This window comes from Ambystoma mexicanum, chromosome 10 (assembly GCF_040938575.1).
Source record: "Ambystoma mexicanum isolate Mex_15411 chromosome 10, UKY_AmexF1_1, whole genome shotgun sequence".
Lineage (NCBI taxonomy): Eukaryota > Metazoa > Chordata > Amphibia > Caudata > Ambystomatidae > Ambystoma > Ambystoma mexicanum.
Window position 1 is genome coordinate 1,113,042,676 of NC_090932.1, and position 23,486 is coordinate 1,113,066,161.

General features: G+C 45.7%; 1 protein-coding gene across 1 annotated transcript in view; it reads right to left on the minus strand.

Annotated features, from left to right (window-relative positions):
* LOC138492039 (poly(ADP-ribose) glycohydrolase-like) overlaps positions 1–23,260 on the minus strand; it is a 1,720,160-nt gene extending 1,696,900 nt beyond the window's left edge. The window contains exon 1 of the mRNA XM_069618967.1: positions 23,139–23,260. The gene's annotated coding sequence lies outside the window, so the exon portion shown is untranslated. The remainder of the gene's footprint in view (positions 1–23,138) is intronic.
* Positions 23,261–23,486: the final 226 nt, after the last annotated feature.

The window sequence follows — 23,486 nt, forward strand, 5'->3', positions numbered from 1 at the left end:
TTTTCTTTGCTTATCCAAGGCAAAACTGTCGGGAGCCAGATTACTTGCCCTGTCTTCAAATCGAGCAATTTGAGGGGGGCGTTAGGCATTGATGGCCCCCCCAAAAGGTAAATACTTTGGCTCCAAAGGCAGCTCGAATGTCACGATTGGAAGCCGCGACAGTCACGATAGGAGCAGTCTTGATTGTAGTACTTGCACATTTGGACAAAGGTAGCGGAAGAAAACTTTCTTCAATGGTTGAACTGTCTCTGCAGGGTTCACCAGAGGTGCTGATTTGCCTAAATGTCGATTTTCAGATGGAACTTGATTTGACAACATAATGTCTTCTCCCGTCTTGGAACTTGAAATTTTTCAGGCATTCTTTCATTGCAATTACATTGATCTGTCCTCTGTTTTGGGTTCCCACTGTTATGTCTCATCCATATGGAACAGTCTATTACAGCTTCCATAAGATCGGCGTTGTGAACATTTTCATTTCTGGCGACATCGCTTAATGTTTGTTGCCATTTAACAGAAGTCTCTGCCTCATTATCAAGTCTCTTTTGAAGGTGGTTTGTAAATGCTTCCAATGCACTTAATTTTAGGTTCCATGAGGCAATTAGGGAAATCTGATATTTTATGCTATAGTTAATTGACGCATACAGTTTAACAAAAGGGACCATTGTGATCGAGGTGGCGGCCAGTACGTTATGTATTTGCAATCCAGCCGCTACTGACAGAACATGTTTGCTAGTATGCTCAGGTTCTTCGTTCATCGTGTGGTTGGGAATCCGAGTACACATAGGACCTTTCACATGTGAATGCACTTTCTCAGCTGGCTTCTCCCGCTCAGCTAAAATTGGTGTTTTAAAATTTCTGTCAGCTGATAAAGCTTGTATAGGGGTCTCCCATAATGGCCCTTCTTTAGTTGCATACAGTGTACTTGTTAGGTCTTTTCGAGGCTGTCCTGGCTCATAATGAACCTTATTTAAGGTCTTCTTTTTCACAGGGTGCCCTCCGATAGGTGAATTGAATCACTCTGGTGGATTTATTTTACATTTGTCTTTGTTCCCTAAACTGCAGCTAGCATCAAGCCGGCCTTTTAGATGTAAAAAAATCTGACTTCAGGCGTTCAGTTAGGTGGGCTTCCCTTGCCGCCAGATCAAAGAAGAGATGGCAACTATGAGTGTCGATTATTGACGTGTTGTTTTCAAGTGCTTTCTTGTCAAATAAATGGTGATCTTCCAGGTGATCTGCCGGTAATATACAGGCAATGACGTCTGTCTCATTAATTGAAGAATGTCTAGGTAGTTGAGATTTTTCACTATTCCCAAAAATGAATAAGCATCAGAGTCGGTGGGTTTACTTGATTTTATTTGTGCATGTACTTGGGCACTTTTCTTGCGCTTGGTTAGCAATATGATCAGCAGCACTCAAAAAGATATCATCCGTAATCATAGGAGGCGCTGTTATCATGCTAAAATTAAACCGACTGGGAACACCAAAGTTTAGGTCAACTCCCTCACTCAACAACCCATCAGTTTTTTCAATAGAGATGTTTGTTGGATCCTTAGGGTCAAAAAGGATGGCGACTTTGCTTGGCGCGCAGGCTTTTTCAGTCAGCAAGTGCGCTCATTTGTAATAGTTCTAAATCAGTGATATCATTAGTAGCGCCATTTTCCTTTGACATTTTATTATTGAATTCATATGGAATGACCTTCAACTGCTCACTGGGAGCTTTTGAAGAATTGATGATTATTGGTACTCCATTAGAGTTAGACTGATTGGAAAGAAAAGGGGTTGCTGGGAGAAAATGTGGAAGAACCACCAGTGAAGAAGGCAATCCACATGGGCAGGTAGGTAAATCAATGTTTACATGCTCTTCGCACTCACCTCCATCTCCATCTTGCTGAGACATTGTGTCATTGTCCAGGCGGCGTCGTAACAGTTTTTGTTGGGTGAGGAATCCAGGCGCATCAGGCATGATTAAGCGTAAGAAAAAAAAGAGTCTACGCTGAGAAGGAGTTGATTTCCAAAAAGAACAAACAAAGGCACACCCTGCGCCCTTTGCCTCAAAGACCAAAAGACTCTGCGTGGCGCGAGTCAGTTCTTAAAGGCGCTGGAAACAAAAAGAGGACTGTTGGTAGATTTCAACAACAGCGTTCTCCAGGCAAGTCTGCACAGCTCAGCCCAGGGTCAGGACCAAAAGACTCTGTGCCAGACTCTGCATGTGCATAATGTACTGGTCGCTTACAGTAGTGGTTGGAACATTTGGGGGCCAGGTGTCAACCCATTGTTTCTTTGTTAGATGTAAGGTGTAAGATTTGATTAAAACCCGTACATATACTAATCTAGTGCAGCCCGCATCACATAGCTGCTGCAGTAGCAGCATCATCATAATCATTACACAAGAGATGTGGTCTAGATCGATGTAACGTCACTTTTTCCTATCTGTCAGAAAATCCTATCTTGCTGACTGAACATGCGTGCGCATGCTCAGTCCATACTTAAGTGATAGGATTTTTTGACAGCAGGAATGTGGTGTGCCTGTCTTTCTGGGGTCCCCAGGGTGTAATTTCTGTAACTTGATGTGAGCCAGGCTCACTGAAGTAACAGAACAAGGTGAAGCCGCATTACGAGCGACTCAAAAACAGATGCAAAAAGCACGAACCCAGCGGACGAAACGCAACAGACACTGTATTTATATGCTCCCAGGATTCTAATAAGCACTAAAAGTGCAAAACATATGAAAGAATCCATCCCAAATATATATTTACGTGTATGTGAACCAAGTGCATTATTAATGTGATAATAATGCACTTAGTTCACATACACGTACATATTTGTGAAAAGTCCAGCTGGAAAAAAATGATATTACACCAGTGTTGTATGCTATCCTGCATCCCATGGCAGCTTTTGGGAGGCAAGTGTTCGGCAATCTTGGGAGCCACGATCACTTGGATGCCCCGCCCACCCACAGATGGCTACAGCCATACAACCAGCGTAAACATGAAAAATGAGAAAATACAGCCTGATAGCCCACCCTCCAACAGCTCCGTTCCTGGGATTGGCCAGTAATGTCTTTGTAGCTCTGCCCCTGCCCATTCCTGTCATCTGTGGGGATGCAGAATATCATAAAAAAGGCAGGCACGCAACGAAATGTTAGCTGCTAACAGTTCAAAGGATCAGAAACATGGGACAGATTTTGTTTCTTCAAAGTGTCACAGCCCCTCTGAGACACACAGTCTGCGTAATAAACCCAACAACACGTTTATTTTTCTTTTGCCTTCGACAGCCGAGGCTTGCTTATTCATAATGGTGACTTTCCAACTGAAAGACCACCAGTCACCTTGCAAATCTGTTACAGTTAAAGAGGCTGATTCATGGAATTATTTGCGCCGAAAAACGGGGATTTGTGCGCCATTCTGCCTGCAAATCTCTGTTTAACAAAGGGGGATTTGCGGGCAGAATGGCGCACAAATCTCAGTTTTTCGGCGCAAATAATTCAATGAATCTGCCCCAAAGTGTGCAACACAATAAAGCACACTTTTAAAATGTGTTCACACCCACAACCTCTAATAGCTTGATATCCTAAAACGTAAAGTGTGCTTTCATGTCCTCAGTTGAATATTCTTAAAACCATGCATAACACCATGCTGGAGTTTTGTGACACATCTCCAAACCAAAGTGAGTTTTTTAAGCCTCTTTTATTGTGCGTCTTAAAGCGCTGAAAATAAAGTGAGTACATAGATATTTTGCCTTTTGCATCTTATAGTTTTCCATTCAGGATGTGGAAAATAAAAGGTACACCGATATTATTGTGGCCCAACATGCTGCTGCTATAAGTATTTAGATGTTGTCATGATGCTTTACTAAGCAATTTGTGGATTTTGTAAGTAAACTCATTAGGACAGTATTATTGTAGGTTTTCACACCCAAAACTTAAATATTTGTTCCAAGTAAAGCGTGGAAGAAGATGGCCGTGCCCAAATTGCAGAGTGGGTTAAAATCCCTGCTTCGCTTTTTAACGTAAGTGTGTGATCCTGAGCAAATAATGTCATCTCACAATGGGCCTCGTTACAAGTCCGGCAGTTACCCTGCTGGTGCTACCGGCGGGTTCCAGCCGGAATTGCAATATTTAGTGGCACCTGGCTTGCCGGAAACACCGGGGAATTACAACCCCATTGTTCCGGGAAGTCAGGTGCCGGTAAACGGTAAATCCCCATTCCCATTTGAGTCCCATAGGACTCAAATGGGAATGGGGATGACGGAAGCACCGGCAACGTTAATGGAGCCCCATTGAGGAAAACAGAAATATTATCACCTACTTTCAACACTGTTTCCTCCACTTCATGTCCTTTCTTATGAAGAAGGATCATTCACAGCTATTCAGCGGTCATTCAGTGTTTCAGCTCCCTGCTGGCTCGTGATAATTGGCGGCTGTTAACCTTATCTTTATCTCCATTATAATGTATGCCTTGCACCCCCACAAGAGCCTCAGACTCCTTTCTGCACTAAGCAAGGTTAGCCCCAACCATCATGTTGAAATAGTCCCCCACACATCTTCACCCAGGCCTGCAGAGAATATTCCATTATGTGTCGAGAGGACATTTTATCAGACCCATGTGCCTCACTACATCGAAACAATTTTGCCCTTGCAAATCATGGCCCATACCGCACGTCACAGCATTGAATACTATGCACATGTACCAGAGGTGCAGCATTCATACACTTACAAAAACAGTACAAACAATTTTGATAGTGGAGGTGCAAGATATCATGGCCTGAACGCACCTATGATAATTTGTATCCCCCGTCTCCAGGGGGTTAACTCACAATGACACAAGTGGTCATCCTGTTTTATGTTTAATCTGGTCCCAACCAATGTAGAGGCACTATCTAACCCCTCCCTGGACACCCCCATACCTTTTGATTGTGGGGGTGCAAGATATCATGGTCTGAACACACCTATGGTAATTCGCATCCCCTGCTTTCCTGGGGATAACTTACACTGACAAAAGCGGTCATCCTGTTTTATGTTTAATCTGGTCCTATCCAATGTAGAAGCACCATTTAGCCCCTCCCGGGCCACCCCCATACCTTTTGATTGTGGGAGGTGCAAGATATCATGGTCTGATTGCACCTATGGTAATTTGCATTCCCTATTTCTCTTGGGGTAATTCACACTAAAACAAGTGGTGATCATGTTTTACATTTACTCAGGTCCCAACCAGTGAATCAGCACCATCTATCCCCTCCCTGGACACCCCCATACCTTTTCATTGTGGGGTGCATGATTTCATGGCCAGAGCACACCTATGGTAATTCACATACCCTGTTTTTCTAGAGTTAACTCACACGGACAAAAGTGGTGATCCTGTTGTATGTTTACTCTGTCCCCAAATGATGTAGAGGCACCATCTAGCCCCTCCCTAGATACCTCCATACCTTTTGATTGTGGTGGTGCAAGATATCATGGCCTGTAGACAGCTACGTTAACTCGCATCCCCTGTCTCCCTGGGGTTAACTCACAATGACACAAGTGGTCATCCTGTTTTATGCTTAATCTGGTCCCAACCAATGTGGAGGGTCCATCTAGCCCCTCATGGGACACCCCCATACCGTTTGATTGTGGGGGGTGCAAGATATCATGGCCTGATTACACCTATGGCAATTTGCATTCCCTGGCTCACTGGGGTTAACTCACACTAACACAAGTGGTCATCCTGTTTCATATTTACTCTGGTCCCAACTAATGTATCAGCACCATCTATCTCCTCCCTGGTCACCCCCATGCCTTTTCATTGTGGGGGTGCATAATATCATGACCTGAACACACCTACGGTAATTCACATCCCCTGCCTCCCTGGGGTTAACTCACAATGACTCAAGTGGCCATCCTGTTTTATGTTTAATCTGGTCCCAACCAATGTAGAGTCACCATCTAACCCTTCCCTGGACACCCCATACCTTTTGATGTGAGGGTGCAAGATACCATGGCCAGATTGCACCTATGGTAATTTACATCCCCTAATTCTCTTGGAGTAATTCACACTAACACAAGGGTTCATCCTGTTTTTACATTTACTCCGGTCCCAACCAATGTATCAGCACCATCTATCTACTTCCTGGACACCCACATACCTTTTCATTGTGGGGGTGCATGATTTCATGGCCTGAGCACACCTATGGTAATTCACATACCCTGTTTTTCATGGGGTAATTCACAGTAACAAGTGGCTATCCTATTTTAGATTTACTCTGGATCCCCTTAAGCGATGTATATGCATCCTCTTGCCCCTTCCTAGATGCCCCAAAACCTTTTGATCAGTGAGGTGCACAGAAGGTTGAACCAAGAGCTGAATAATTGTCGATGACTTGCGTACACTCTGTGTGGGAGTGGTAACCAGTGACTCCAGAGGGAGCTGTGATTGTGAGTGTATGTGAGATGAGCGGTAGTGTTGTGGTGTGCAGGATGTATAAGAGGGGTAGGTGAAGAGTGTAGATGCGGAAGGAGTAGAGGGGCATATGAAGTGGAAATGAGAGGCGAGTGGTAGAGTGATGGAGTAGTGAGTGGTACAGAGGGCAAATGATATGCAGGAGTTGTAGAGGGGCATATGAAGTGGTGGAGACTGTCATAGCTGAAGAAGGGGAGTGTGAGAGATCAAAGAGCGAGGAGTGTGAGAACACGGAATGGACAGAGGAAGAAAGAGGTGGAAGGAGATAGGGAAAAGGGAGAGAGTCAGAGGAGAGAATGGAAAGTGTGGGTAGTAAGAGAAGGTGGGAGGGTAGGGGAGATAAAAGTTGAGAGAGGTCGAAGACAAAAGTAGGGAGTAAGATCATGGAACGGAGTGAAAGAGTGAGAGGGAGCGAGTATGGCTACCCAGTTCTATTTTTATGCAAAACACATTTCAACGGATTGCTTTTCTCCCGCAGATTCCTCATCAGATAGATATCCATTCCAGTGTCAGCTGCTCGCAAATTTTCTTTGACATGGGGTGTTACTGCACCTCGACTCACCCGTCAATCCCTCTTGACTCCAGATGTAATGTTAGTCACCCTAGATATACTGCGTCAAAATGCCCCTGTCCCTCAGTTCCTCAGTTTCTTTTTTCCACACGCTCACATGCTGCTCATCGGTACAACTCACTTTCTCTCAGAGAAATATTAGTTTCAACCTACGAATTTTCATTTTATTCAGTGCGGTTTCAACATTATGTGACTCCCAAGGTGTCAGGCTTCAAGCGGTGCAAGTACTGTCGTTCCAAGATGTCCATTACAGGGTGTCCAGTCATAATTTCGAAAACATAATTTCGAAAGTCAAAAAAGTCGAATCAAAATATTTTTTTTTGGGCTCTAGTTTCTGTGAAAAAAATAGGTAAAAATAAAAAAAAAAGGGGGGTTGGGGGGGAACCCCCCCATTTCGAAAAAAAAACGTCATTAAAAAAAAATTCGACATTTTTTTTTTCGACTTTTTGACTTTCGAATATTTTGTATTCGAAATTATGTCTATGAACCCCATTACAGACCCACACAGTGTCTACGTGTGGTGCCTCGGCATCGGTCACGTCAATGAGGACTGCAGTTCTTGCATAAAGATTAACCCGAAATCACTGCGAAGAGGGCTACGAAACTCGCATTAGGTTTACCCCTGCCAAAGTCTCCAGCATGCTGGACCGCCTGGTCGTCGAAGCTCAATACGGAGGGGCCCACTCCAGCAAAGGATATTAGGCACCATAAAGAGACCAAAAAGTGATCACATTTACACAGTCATTCCTTGTTCTCCTCTTCCTATAAAAAGAAATGGCGTCATCGACAAATGTACGATTCTGGTTCCTCTGGCATACGCGTTAAGTCGGCTTCAGAGCCTACACCTAGGACCGAGTGGGAGGTTTTTAAAGAATAAATGCTTGTCATGTTTAAGAACGCAGCTGCAGGTACGGGTGACTCCTCGAAGTAGCACACTCCATCTGGTGCATCTGGTGTGGATCAGTCGGCGTCAATGTCTGACTAATCGTACATGCCTCAGTGGCAATCTGATTTTTTTCAGGACTATGGCTTTGATTTTCGGTGACAATGATGTACACGAACCATTTGACATTGATCTCGCAAATTCAGGCAATGGAGGCACATATCTTTCTCAGATGTGGCTGATTTGATAGCTGTGGCAGTGGGGCTTTGAGATGCAAGTGGCTTGGACACTTCCTCTGATGTGGAGACTCAGCAAGCCCACCCTTATGGTCAAGCAAGTGCAAAGTATCGTTCCACAGTGGACAGGGGAGTGGATGCACTAGGTAGCAGTGCCCCAGCCAGAACTCGGTCAGGATATGATCTGACTGACATTTTGGATGAGGGAGCCCCTACAGAAAAAGACATTCCTTTCAATCTAGCCATTGCTGACCCCATCACCACCTTGTGGCAGAGGTCTTGTACCACAGCACCTATGAATTCTTTCTTCACGACGAGGCCCCATACACAACCATGATAATCCTCATTTCCTGCCTTTTAGGGGTTGACCCACAGACAGACAACAGGATAGCCTGTTTTATATTGATTGGAACCTCAAGATATGTTTCTGAATCATGTAGCACTTCCATGAATTACCCCCACCCATACTTATTGTTGTGGTTCAAGATATTATAGGTTCCTAGCAAAGCCTTACTCTCATTACAGTGATTGGATCATGTCATGCAAAGCAAAAGAAAGCAATGGAATAATGTATGCAGACCTCACCCCCTTACACATACAACACCCTTGATACATCAGCCATACTCTGTCCATGGGTGCCACGATAGGAGTTAATAGTAGATAATGGGGCGTTGGGCCAGTCATCTGTAGTAAGTGGGATACAGACAAGGTGGTGGACCAACAGAACACCTGCCAAATAAGTCAGGTGTTAAGGGTATTTATTGTAGACGTCAGGCTGGATATGGAGCAAATGAGCATGGGTACCGAGATTGTTCTCATTCGATCAGATTTAGTCTTACAGCCTGGTATTGGGGGTAGAGCAGGAGCTCTATGTGATTGTGCACAGAGGCACCCACCTCAGAAGAATATTCCCATATTGTGGTACCATTATAAGGGGAGTTGATCATCATGGGTACCCAATACCTGCCCCCACAGGAATAGGTGTGGAGGGGAAATACAACAGGGTCTTAGGGACCCTCAAGGCCCCACTGTGCAACTCACAAGGGTATCGTTCAGTTTGTGCAAACTTTCCAAGGTCTCCAGATTGTGTCAGTGAGCTACGCCTCTTCTGGAGCTTCAGACGTTGTTTGAATGAAACCACTTGTACCTTGGGCTCTTGCATGCCAAACTTCCAAAAGGGGATCTCAGAATGTAGAGCCACTAAAAGGTTCTTGGATAACAAGCTGCCTGTGTAGATGAAAGAGATGGTGTAGCCAGGGCAATAATGCAGTGGAAAACGAGGGAAAATAAATGGCCTAAGAACACCCCAAAATAAATGTGATCACATCACTTATGGTTGAATTGCAACTTAGCAAGACATGTCTGGTCTGTTCCAGCAGAGAGAAGTGACTGATTTTAAGAGCATCATGTATGACCTGAATGATGGCAGTTTCAGTGCCGAAACTCGATTGTTAATCACAAGAGGGTGTGTTAGTTAATCAAATCATGGAGTTGGTTGGCAACTGGCTACTGAAGGATTTCTCCAATTAATAGGAGGCTAAAAATCGGACAGTAGCTTACAAGATTGTCAGGGTTCAAGGTACTTTTTTGTAGGAGGGAGGAGGAGTCCTGTTTTAGGGTCCTTTGAAAGATGCCATGTGTGAGTGAGGTGTTTACTGTTTTAAGGAGGGAGGATAATGGCATTCCCCTTGATCTTTTAGGATGTGTAACGATCCTTCAGATGGCGTCACTTCTCCCCAGAGGGATGAGGCCAGGGAGGTGTGACCTCTAACCAGTAGTCACCCTGGGTGTGGTAACATGCGGGAGGATCTCATGGGGAGGGACTCCCTTCATGGGGATAAGGACACGAGTCTGAGATACGCCCCCTTTATCTCCCAACCCCCTGGGCTGATACCAATACCCCAGTTCACTGGATGTATGGTGAAGTCTGAAACAATATGTTATTGTAACATTCCTGACAAATCTATTAAGATAAATACATAGATGGAGAAAAGTCAGAAAATGCAACAGTCAAGTGGGAAGAACACTCCACCAACTGTAAGCAATTGGACCAATGTTACGCTGGGGCTGTCCCCGCTCCTTAAGCTAAACAGCAAAGAAGGACATTATTCTCGCCACCCGATGATGAGAGTGGAAGCAAGTGATCTTTGTTGCAGTGTGGCCCATCCGGCTGGACCCGAGCGACCGCGGTTTGCAAAGAGGAGGAGAACCTGGCGAGCAAGAGGGCCTCCGGTGAGCCTGTGAAGCTGAATGTGGGCTCTGGGGGACTATAAAGTGGCAGCAGAAGTGAGCAGCGGGATGCCTGAAATGTTTGTTGCAGGTCGGTGTGAGGCCAGCATACTGAAAGTGGAGAGAAGCAACAGTGGTGGCATGACCTGTAATGGGTGGATCATTAGGTCCAACAATTGCGCTAAAACCGCAAGTGTAACGTGAAGCCGTGTAGATGACAGCAGTGAGAAGGACTAAGATGGAGGCGTACCCTGTCGTGGGTGGACCAATCGGCCCAACAACTGTGCCAAGATCTTCAAGCATAAGAGTTGGCTGCAGAGAGGAGTAAATCGTGGAAGTAAAGTGATAGAAGAAGTGAACCCGCGCCCCCTGGCAAAACCAGTGAAGAGGTTCCCTGGGGAAAGGTAACTGGAACCAAGATAAGTCCGGGAGGAGGCCAGGAAGAGTTGAGACTGTGAAGTATCTTGAGAAAGTAGTTGATTTTTGTCCGCAAATCCCTGGCCAGTTCCACAAACGTGTGGTCCTGGAAAGTCAAGAATACCTAAGGGGTCATCTTACTTGTCCCAGTGGGGTCCAATTTCAAGTATCAAAGAACGTAGAAGATATTGACATTTCCCAAAGTGAATTACAAGAGTTGATTAAAAAAAAAAAGCAGAACATTGAGGAACTAGCTAGGAGAAGGGAGTCGTTCTAGTAGCCTTTCTGAGAACTTTTCGTGCAGCTCGTTTGATTGCTGGAACTCTTTTTGATGAACTTTCAAGAACTTTTGTGTGGAAAGATTTCACATCCAGGAGAAGGGAACCATTCTCCTGGGCTCAGAAATTGCTTGAACTTTAGTTATTATTGGGTGTAGCGACAGGGAAAGATAGAGGTTTTGACCAAGACAGAACTTTACCATTTGGACACTAGGGACACCCTGACAGACTTCAGTTTAGTTTCTTTACGTAGGGAAACTGCCTATAGAATAGGGATAGATAGGCTTTGTCTTTGGTTAGTAAAAGTCTATAGCAATAACTATGGCACCACTTGGTCTGTCTCATCATTCCTTGCCACCACAAATGACAGTGGGGATCATCTTTGTATGCTATGTGGTTAGTTTAAGTGGCATGAGGTCAACGGGAGTGAAGGTGGTCCTGAATTGTGTTATAAGCAGTGGGGTTGAGAGCAGTGGGGAACTACGAGTTTGGGGTATGGATCAATTGCCATATGTTATCTTGATGAAAAGGTTGTTCATAGCGTTACACTTTTCTTTAGAGTCAGGGATTAAAGGGTCGGGAAGTGGGTTGAGTTTTTGACTGCTGTGAAGAGAGCTTTACACTGGTTGGTGGTGGCCATAATAGTTGAGTAATAAGCAGTTTGGGCTTTGACGAGAGACAGGCAAGTACTGCATAAAGCCTTGAAGTTGAGAAGGGCTTTATTCCTCTATGCTTTACAGCTGTTTTTTTGAGTGACTGGATAATACGGTTATTGTTGGTTATTTCTTCTGTGTACCAGGGGATGATGAGTTTATCCCTGATGTGAAGCAGTTTAAAGGGGTCATGGGCATCAACCAATTCCATTATAGTTGTTTGAGAGTTAATAAGGGACTGTCAGCATTGGAGGATGGTGGAGTTAGAGTTGCTAGTTTGTGTCTAGTGCTTCCAAGGGGAAGTCCTCAATGGAGAAATTCAAGGACATGGTCGTTTGACAACGACCCTTGTTGGACGGGACATGAGAAGTAAGGCAGCTGAGGGTGGCAGCGTGGTTTGTCCAGTCATGTGGGATAGGGTTAAGACAGTGTATAGGAAGGATGCTGAGATGACAAGGTGGAGTATATATCCTATGATGTCTGTGGGGTTTAGCATTCCTTGTTTTATATCCAGGGGATCCATGAGGTGGAGCTTAGAGTCCCTAGTGATGTTAGTGAAGTCACCAAGGAAGATGTTTGCGATTGATGCTGAGGTGATGGCGTCAGAAGTGTTTTAGAGGAGGTGTGTGAAATGTAATTATATCTATATGCGGTGCTAGAAGGTGGCAAGAGGGAAGCAATGGGGATTTCATGGCCGTTTAACTGAGCATGGTATAGGTTGAGTCTGATTTGTGGATAACTGGCACACCTCTCCTTACCTTCTCTGTGCGGCCAACATTTTGCTGTACCCAGGTGAGAGGAGAACATCAAAGACATTGGTAGAGGGAGTGCCAAGTTTCAGAGATAAATATTGCATTGACTTTGTTTGTGGTGATGAGGTTGGTGATGTCAACAGCATGGTGGATGGACTGGTTTGAATTAATCATAATCCAACATAAAGAGAATTAGGGGTCTCAACCACAAGCATCCCCTTAAACCAAAGGGATCAACCCTTAATACAACAAAACACAAGGCTTGCGGTCTAAAATTGCAACCTGATACCGGTGGATTCTCTTACTCAACCACTTTCATTTGTGGTACTCCAAAAAACGTTGTGTGACAACAAATATATGAAAAAAATACATATTTTATTTAGCATTTACAAAAAATATTTTTCTAAAAAAGCACTCCCAATGCTGAAGTGCCTGTACCTTCTACTAGCAACATGTAGAAGTCACCTATCTAGTTCTGTCTGCATGCGTTAGCACCCTTCAACAGGTAAGTATATTAGTGTAGATACTTGTCCGTCAAAGTGTCTTGTGTTGTGCTATTAATTGCACTGGGCCATACCTCATAAAAACACAACTCACACAATCACATTCCATTCATTCTGTCTTCATTCACTATCAAATTTCATTTCACAACCACAAACTGTGCCCGACATGTTTCTTTCCACACTTGGTGTCTCGTGTTGAATACCGGGAAATTCTTCAGGGGCTTGTGTGAAGGGTTAGTAAGACATGCAACATCTAGCACAATAGCTCTATATTAAAAACGAAATATATTTGACAATCAAAAACATTTCCTTTGCAGGGTTCTCGTTGGAGTTGAATTAATCAGCATTATGTGGTGAAAGATCCAGGATAGTGCAGATGATATCCTAACGAGGGAAAGAGAACATGGCTGAGATTGAGATGATTTGCGGCTCAATGACGCAGCAAGAGTTTGTGAGTTTGTGTCCTCATGAGCTTGGGAATGGACTGTGGCGGTTGAAGACACATTGTAATGTCTGCCTGTTGGAAAAGCAGGGGTTTCTCCTGTCCATTCACTAGCCATTACAAACAGGTAGTTTTCTTGTCTTTGTCCTCACGAAGGATGCCAGCGATGAGGACACCCAGGCAAGGCTGGATGTATGGAAGGGCATGTGGCTTGTGATTGGCTGGTGGGCTGGAGGGGACTGGGCTGGCAATCTGACACTGAGCCCGGGGGAAGAGCACGGCAAGGGAGAAGAAGGACAGGCCCTTAAGTAGTATCTAACATGTTATGTGCAAGGATATCATGTGTTAGCCGAGTCTGTGTGCTCTGTGCCCATCACAGGTACAGATCCTTCCCACATTAGTGGATCTGTCTGAACTTTATCACAGGTTGACCATGGAGCCATCGCAAGTCAGAGAGGCTCTCTTTTTTTATAACTATTACATGCTATGCACAGAGGTTTCTAATGTCAGCGACTCTGTCTGCTATGTGCCTGTCTGCTATGTGCCGCAAATTGTGGTACCGTAATTAGCACCCAGGTCCCTTTGCGGGTTGGTTTTTAATGCCTGCTAAACAGCAGGCGTTAAAGTACCTACCCGCAAAGGGACCTCGTAGTGAGGCGGTAAGGGTTAACGGTCACCGGTACCATTACCGGTGACCGTTAACCCTTACCGCCTTCCGTGTAATGAGGCCCTGTGTCTTTTCTATCGCAGTATATGCACACAAATATCACAAGTTAGCAAGTCTCTTTGCTATGTACCTATCACAAGTGATGCATAGAGTCACCACACATCAGCGAGTGTGTCTGCAATGTGTTTATCAAAGGTGGTACACAAAGTCATTATATGATAGTCTGTCGGCTATGTGCCTATCACAGTTAATGCAAAGAACAATCATATGTCAGTGAGTCTGCTATGTTCCTTTCACAGGTGGTCCACAGAGCCATCACACACTAGCAAACCTTTCTTCTATGTATTGTGATAAATCTCAGGGTGTCATCACTGCTTCCACAGGGGGAGCACCTTCTCATGTGCCCAGGTGGGTGAGTCCACTACCCGATAGTCCCTGAGGGGTTGGTACTGAGCGAGAGGATTGCATGGGGAGGGAGACCAACTATGAGACCAGTGATGGCCCTGGGAGAATGCAGTATCCCCGCCAGTCACCTGACCCTAGAACTCTTGCCTACCATGACCCCACCTCTTCTTTAACTTCTCTATCTACACCTTTATCTTCTTACACTATGTGTTTTGGTAGACCAACCATAGTAGAGAGTACTGAGGCGAAGCAGATCCCTAGTGAGTCACAACATCATGGCCCACTCAGTACTGGGACGAGAAGTCAAGACAAGTTAAAAAGGAAGAGGGACTTGACAAAGTGTGAAGCCCACCCTGGAGGAAGCATGAGTCGGAGAACACTCAGGGAAGAAGGAAGGCAGACCAGGGAGCCGTGCAGCCTGCTGGTGTGCAGAGGCCGCGTGGTGTGCAGCATGGGAAGCGCTCCTGGCAACCCTGAAGGTCAGCAACTGGGGACGAACAGTCCCGCGCCGACGAGAGCAAACCTGGTACGACAGAGCCAACAAATGCCAGAGAGGAGAGAGGAAGCAGGGGAAGCCTCACCACTGATGGCAGGCATGCAGGAAGCATCAAGAGCATCACGCACCAGCAACCAAGGTATGTGGAAGAGCGGGAGGTGCTGGGAGCCCTGTGAACATAACGAAGGCCAATTACACGCAGAACAGAGTCTGGGACCCCTACAGTTCAGACGTAGATCAAGAAGGAAGAGTTTCTGTGCAGAGGGGACCTGGCCTTGCAGTTGTGGCTGGGGTGCTACCATTGGTGGCAGTACCTGACTGATTTGCATATGGCTGGACCCATTTTGCAATGGTGCAGACGGGCTAAAAAACGGTGGAGAGGAAGGTTGCCCAGAGCAGTGCCGTGGTACAGATTCATTCAAAACCTTCTACCCATCAGTTTTGTAGTTATAGTTTGCCTCGCTATGTGAGAGATGGTATGGCCAGACGTGGGTCCCTTACTCGCTGTGCCATAGGGAACCAGTCTGCAACTCATTGAGGAGGCCCAACAAGGCCAAAACATGTCTGGCATTGCTTGCGTTTCTGTGCAGAGGGGACACGGCCTAGCAGTACGGGCTGGGCTGCTACCATTGGTGGCAGTACCTGAATGATTTGCATTTGGCTGGACCCCTTTTGCAATGGCACTACAGGCAAAAAAAGGATGGTGTGGAAGGTTGTCCAGAGCAATGCCAGTGGTACCCTTCCACCCATCACTTTTGTGGTTACAAGAAGGAAGAGTACCTGATCTTACTTGTGCAAGTACTTGGTCAGAAAACAAACTAAGTCAGCCCCTCAAGGCATGAGACTATAAAGAGAACTGGGAGAGCAAAACCTATAAGCATAGTACTTGGCATGCGAGTGAACCAAGTCTTTGTTTGTGTGGTGGCATATAGTAGTGGAGGAAACCATATCTGCCAGTCAGGGTCGGGGACCCACCACAGCTTGGGGGAAGTGCATGATAAAGCACTGCTATGTTGCCGAACCCTTGCACAAGCCTTCGATAATAATTTCAGAACCCCAGGAAGCTTCTCATCTCCTACAGATTCTGTGGGCGGGCCAGGTTTCGAGAGCTTCCAACTTGGCTGGATCCTTCGGCTGACACCACATGGCAAATATACATTACACTGGTTTGACAAAACTGGCACTTATCCAAGGACACCTTCAGCAATTGCTGCTGGATTCAATCCAAAACCTTCAGTAGCCTTTGGTGATGTTCTTCTAAGGTCCGTCCAAAAACATCATCCAGGTAGACCAGAACCTTGAGTAGATTCATGTCAATCACAGTTCTTTCCATCAGGCGTTGAAACGTGGCAGGCACTACCGATATCCCCTGTGTCATTCGAGTAAACTGGTAGAACCCCAAGGGGCAGATGAATGCAGTCTTTTCTTTGTCTTCGGGCAGCATAGGAATTTGATAAAACTACTCAGTAGATTTAGGACTGAAAACCATTTGCTCCCAACCAGACAGTGAAGAGCCTTGTCCACTTGATGTGTGCTGTATTGATCGGGGACTGTTCTGCTGTTTAGGTGCCGGTAATCAATTCACAGTCACACATCATTGTTTTTCTTTCATGCCACCACTATGGGGGAAGCATAAGGGATTCTGGATTCCTGGATGATACACATCAGCCGGTGCTAGTTTCTGGGACCTCTCTTGAAACGGGGTGACATCACTTAAACGGATGTGATGCTTCATCCCCTTGGCTTCACCTAAGTCCCAATCACTGATTGAAAAAACATCTGCCCACATGGACAGCTGGTCTTGTAGATGATCTTTCTCACGTTGGCCGTCATGTTGATCCTGCTTCTTCATGCCTTTCTTGAGCTAGGCCTGTTAACAAGCCGGGTGCATCTTCAAAGATTTTGCAAACTGTGGACCGGCCATTTTCATACACATCTTGACTAGCGTGCTGAACAGAGCTGAGGATGTGCCCATGACTAGGGGTACCTCTGGATTTGGGTTCCTTGTGGTGCACACTAATGCCAAGGTGGTTTTCACCCCAACCACTTCTCGATTTAAATGGATTTTCACACATGTATATCCCAGGTATTGACAGGCGGCATCTCCCACGCCCATCAGAGTTAGCCCCTCCCTCCAATGGTTCTAATGGCAGATGCAACATATGTTAGTGATAGTAGGGCTCATACACGATGGTGACCTGGGAGCCACTGTCCAGTTATGCTGTGGTCCTCTGCCCCTCAAGATCAACTGGGATGGTCATGGTGGGCCCGATGAGACCTGCTGGATTGCCTCGATGGAGCAGAGCTTGAGTCCGTAGTCTGTTGCAGCTTGGCTGGCAGCACATCTGTGGTGTTAGTGACCTCATTAACTAGACGGAGATGGTCAGCTGTGGGACCCTCCTGAGCCTCACTTGGCTACGGGATAGTCTGTAGCCTTGGATGTGATGTCCTTGTTGATTTGCTGGAGTTAGTTTCTGCGGAGCTCACTCCTGTAGTCTAGGTTCTAGCTGCTCCTCCGCTACAACCTCCTGTGCGTTTCCCGACAATTCCTGGGCCGGAGTGGATTTAAGAGGATTAAAGCGAGCAGCTACTCTGGCATAATCTGGGTCTCGGTCACACGGTCGAGGTTGAGTGGCACACATTCCCACATGAATGGCAAAATCTCCATGGTGGTAACGGTGCAGAGGATTGGGGAAAATATTCGAGGCTCTTGTGCTCATCGATACACCCGTTCTCGGGATGATGGGAAACCATCTCTGCCTCGATTTTGGTTTGCAATCAGGCTTTCCCGGGTCGTGAACTGAGTCTGTAGTTTCCTGACTAGCTGTTGCAGCTCTCCAATCTGCTTCTGCTCAGAAATGGTATTGTTGGGCGTTGGGATCCTGCCTTGTACTGGCTGGCTCTGTACATTGATATCACCTGTTTTTTCTTCCAGGGCCCTAATGGACTTTAGTAGTTCCTCATAGGATGGAGGGGTATCCAGTTTCTCCCACAGCCTCAGTTGCAGTATGGGTATAGCGGCTTCCTTGCCCCCTCCAAGTAGTTGCTTCAATCGACATTGGTTCAATCGGGAAGTCTCTACTCCTCCTCTATGGTGGCCTAGGCATAAAATGTGCTCAATCCTCACCAGATGATCAGACAACTTATCTCCCAGTTTCAGAGAGGTGGCATAAAACCTCATCATTAAGTCCTCTCCTGGCTCAGTAGTGCCAAAAGCTCCCTCCAGGGCGCCCATCACTTGCTGGGAAGTTGGATCAGGACTCAATGCTCGAAGGGACTGTACCATCTGCAGTGCAGGCCCTCTCAAGGCCTCTATTACTCGTCGTCTCTTCTCTTGGTCAGACACTTTCCAGTCGTGTAGCATAAGCTGAGTGAGATCTGTCCATAGTTCATAGCCCTCCTCTCCTTTAGGTACAGGTTGCTTGCCTGAAAAAAGGTTGTAATCTAGTGTAAGTTCCATGTTCTGTAACCAAATGGGACGGGGATTGTATCAAGGATATCAGACTGTGTAGGTAAATTATCAGGTTTATCTGTGAGGTCTTACTCTCCACTTAAACACAGACGTCTCCAAGCTCCCCTTCCTCCTCACCTGATGTTGAAGAGTAGTCCAACTTCTTCCTGCGTGTGTGACGAATGTGGGCTTTGTTCTTTTTCAGTAGGTAGGGCCGGCCTCGGAAGGAAGCCACTGTGACTCCGTGTTGGAATCAACAGAGACTCCCTTGCGCGACAGGCAACACGAAGCAAGGGGAAAAGCCTTGCGGCACAAAAACCCCTCCGGAGCGGTGAATACACGAGGTCCAGGACCAATGATGGGAAAACGCTAAACAGCACAGCTGGTAATGGAAACACAGGGAACGATCAAAGGCAGGTGAGATACAGATCCGAATGAAGTGAGCAGGGAAGAGAAACTGGCTGGACATAGAAACAGGAATGAGGCAGACTAGGATGAACGGCCAGAAGGTAACGAGGAAGGCAAAACAGGCAGAAAGGGGAAAGGAGAAAACAAGGAACAGGGGCGGGTCACGGCCAAGGGAAATACAACGGAGCGTAAGCAACAAGGGAAAGACGAGAGTTGCAACGCGCCGGACCGCCGAGTGTAAGATGGTAATATACACTCGGCGGCGGCCATCTTTGGGAAAACTAGACCGTCAACGACGTCTAGGGAGAATACGTGGCGGCACAGTTGGATGGCGGCCATGTTTCCACCTGTTCCACAACCGCCAGGAACCCGCGGTTGTGACAGATTGGCACACCATAGTTACTTTAACAGCCTCAGCCACTGCAGCAGCAATGACTATGGCATCTTTGGTGGGTGGAGCAGCATCCGGGCACAGAAGTATTCCGGGCCAAGTGTCTAAGGTCCAGATGGGGCATGTAATCACAGGCTACCCATCTCGGATCTTAGGGGGCAGGGTTTTACCTGTAAGAGAAATACCACCATACCATAGAATATAACATTGTGTATCTTGACCAGGTATGCGCCCCACATTTTTCACTTTCTAGTGATGGGTTCCAAGGGACTGGTCATGGTTAGTACCTCATCAGTCGTGATGTAAGAGGACCTCGCCCACTACGAAGCAGGCCTCTGGACTTAGCCATTCGGCTTGTACCCAATGAAACATATATTCATGTGCCATTTTAGACTTTGCCTCACCACGAGTTGGGCTGTATCCCCCCGGCTGTAATACCGCTGACTGTAGTAGCCCTAGCACTGACTGGTCCGGTGGTATTACCACCAGATCGCGGGTTGGGCCTTAACGGTAAATCCCCATTCCTGATTGGGTCCATTGGATCCAATGGGGAATTTTCAGTGCTAATACTGCGGGCTAATACAGCCGGCTGTAATACCACCGAAAACAGGGATTTTCACCTCCAGAAACAAGCTGGAGGTAAAACAGCTGATTTAGCGTTGAACTTTTGATAGGGCCAGCCCTTAAATGCGGCAGTAATACCATTACCACCGCATTTAAGGGCTATAGCCCAACTCATGATGAGGTCCCAAGTGTAAATAAACCATCAATGTATTATGCAGTGCCTAGTACCTAGCCGTTGAAATGTACCCCCACTTTCCTTGTACACGGTCAAAAAGTGCTCTTGGTAGGATTTTCTGATGGGTAGCAAAAAAATGACATGACAGGGTATCAGATTTTCCTACCCCGTCACTTTTTCCTACCCCTGGGTGGGATGCCCAATGCCTGCTCTCGGTAGGATTTTGTGATGGGTAGGAAAAAATGACAGGTCAGGCTGTCAGATTTTCCTACCCTGTCACTTTTTCCTACCCCTGGGTGGGTTGCCCAATGCCTGCTGTCGGTAGGATTTTCGTTTTGTTTTTTTTTTTTGTTGTTTTACCATTTTTTTTCAGAAACATTTTATTAAGTTTGCAATAAACAACAACATTTTCATAAAAAGTACACAACGTCTCATACTAAGCAGTAATAATCAAAATTACAGTACATTGTAAATATCATATTTTGCCCATTCTAGCATAACTATATCCAATGAATTCAAGGAACATACAACAAATACACATATACAAGTACAAAAGACAACACAAACAGGAAGAGGAAAAAAGGGAAAAAGAGAAAGAAGAAAGAGAAAAAAAAAAAGGGGGACCCTCCCTCACCAACATTTTCGTAAAAGGCCTTTTTGCTTAAAAAGAGTTTGTATTACTTTAGAGATAGGGACACTAAAGAACCGATTTGGTTGCTTATTGAAAGAGAAATTTGCGCTCCATATGACTTAAGTAACATCTATAGTATGGGTAAACTACCACGTGCAAGGTTGAAACTGATCCCGGTGGTGGCAACCAGTCAGGTGATAGGGATGTGGTTTAATGAAAATGAACAAGGTTATGGCTTTAGTCATGATGCTTCAATATGGCATAATGAAGCATTACAGATTGATAATAAATGTCTGAGATGGTTGAGTTGGATTAATAGGGGAATTCTGAGACTAGCGGATGTGATGGATGGTGATAGAGTGTTGTGCTATGAGGAATTGCAGCATAAATATAACTTGGGACGGAGGGAGATGAATAGGTATTTGGCTTTAGCTTCCATGATTAAGATTAATCAAAGGTTGGATATGACTGGTGGCTCAGTTGGGAGGAAACCGGAGATTAGCAAATTGTTAGATGGACGAGGATACAATGTACGAACCTACATGCAATTCATGCCAGTAGAAAAAAAACATCAATTAGCATGGACTAGATTGAAGGAAATATGGTCACATGATGTTAATAGGGTCCTTTCTGACTTAGATTGGAGAGGTGTTTTGAGGGTGCATTTGTACTTAGGAGTAGATATGGGTTTACATTCGACAGAAAGTCATTGGAAGGCTGTATTGGGCACCAGTTAAGATGTTTAAATTGGGGTTACCATCAAGTGAATTATGTTGGTGATGTAACAATAATAGAAGTACTCTTTTACATTTACTGTGGGAATGCCCGAGAGTACAATTGTTTTGGAGAGAGGTTATTGATAGGATTGATTTGATCTTTGGTATACACTTGCAAAGATCCGCTGTTAACATAATTTTACTCTCACATAAAGAAAGGTGTGTGCCCACTAGAAAACATTCTTGCTCGATTGATAGGTTTATTATGGTAGCTATTAAGCTTATACTCAGGGTTTGGAAAACGAGGAAAAAGCCTAGTATTGAAGAGTGGTTGTCGGAGTTGCAGGTTTTATCACAGTATGATAAGATTTCTTTGAAAAATAGAGATAAAGAAGAGGATTACATGATGTTATGGGGTCCTTTTCGGTAGGATTTTCTGACTGGTAGGAAAAAATGACAGGTCAGGCTGTCAGATTTTCCTACCCCGTCACTTTTTCCTACCCCTGGGTGGGTTGCCCAATGCCTGCTCTTGGTAGGATTTTCTGACGGGTAGGAAAAAATGACAGGTCAGGCTGTCAGATTTTCCTACCCCGTCACTTTTTCCTACCCCTGGGTGGCTTGCCCAATGCCTGCTGTCGGTAGGATTTTCTGACGGGTAGGAAAAAATGACAGGTCAGGCTGTCAGATTTTCCTACCCCATCACTTTTTCCTACCCCTGGGTGGGTTTTCCAATGCCTGCTTTCGGTAGGATTTTCTGACGGGTAGCAAAAAATGACATTACAATTCCTGACAGATTTTCCGACCGATAGGATTTTCTGACAGATAGCAAAAAGTGACATTACACCGGCCTGAGAGTCTGTGGCAGTTTCAATAAGCTTTATGTACAGTAGGGCTTGCAGTAGGGAGCACTCATGTTGCGTTACACCATTGAACCACGCCGCCTAGATGCTAGAGCTGTCCAGCATGAAGGGCTATATAAATTACCAATAAGAACAAACGTTACTGCAGATAGGGCTTTAACCTTAGCAGTTCCACGGACAGGCTTTAACCTTCATCAGACCGTCACATGCATACCATACTACAGAGAGGGCTCTCAACAACCATATGCTACGTGTACGTGCCCTCCTGCCCAGGCTCCTCTATACTCTTGCCAAGAGTTCTCAAATTGCTCATGGCCATGCGTGAGAAGGCCATCGAGTTCTATTTTGATTTTCCTTTGGGTTCTGGGTCTTGTGGTTCTTTTATTCGTTTGAAATTTAGAAACTACAACCTTCAAAATTCCAAGCAAAAACTGGGCTGGGTGGTCTTTTCAGTTATGGCCGCAGGAAGCTTAAGAGCTATTGTTTGGACAATGCATATCCTGCTAATGACGTGTGTTCACAATCATTAACGCTTCGAGTCCAAAAGGTGGAGGAAAACACGCAATTCCGTTTTGAGGGGGCGAGAGTCAATTGAACTGAATGGACAGACAAGGAGCTTTGCAGGCGAGTGAGCGCGGTCCCTGGTGGATGACACCCCCGAAAAGCGTGAGCTGAGAGGGACGAGTCAGCACCTTACTTATTACATTGTCAGACTCCAAAGCAATGGACTTTGTTGACATGGCTCGCCCCCACCCATAGACAGAAAAGTAGCCTCACAAACAATATTGCTGACAAAACTCTATACAGAAACACACTCCCCACACAACATACTGGCCGTTCCTTGATTTGACACACACTTCCCTACCGACAACTGACATCGCAAACAGTGCCCTCACACATACACGGGCCCCCAAAACTCCGGTGGCCCTAGCAAATACTGTGGCGCAAATGGAAAAATGGAAACTTCAAATACCTTGCTGAACGCCTGCCTTCTGGTCTGGATTAGGGCGCATTCAGTAAACAAGCCCCTTTCCCGATCTGCCCTGCTGCTTCAAAACTCCTCTTTCACTTTCACTTCTTGGGAAGTGCTTGCCCCCTCTTTTTCTACGCATGCGCAGTAGCAAGCAAAGCATGGCAGGCTGGCAGCAGCAAGCAAAGCATGGCCGGTGTTGTATGGTATTCTGCATCCACATGGGAGCTTGTGGGATGCAGTGTTGGCAATCTACGGAGCCACGCTCACTTGGATACCCCGCCCACCCACAGATGGCTAGAGCCATACAAACAGCATACAAATAAGAATATGGAAATACAGCCTGATAGC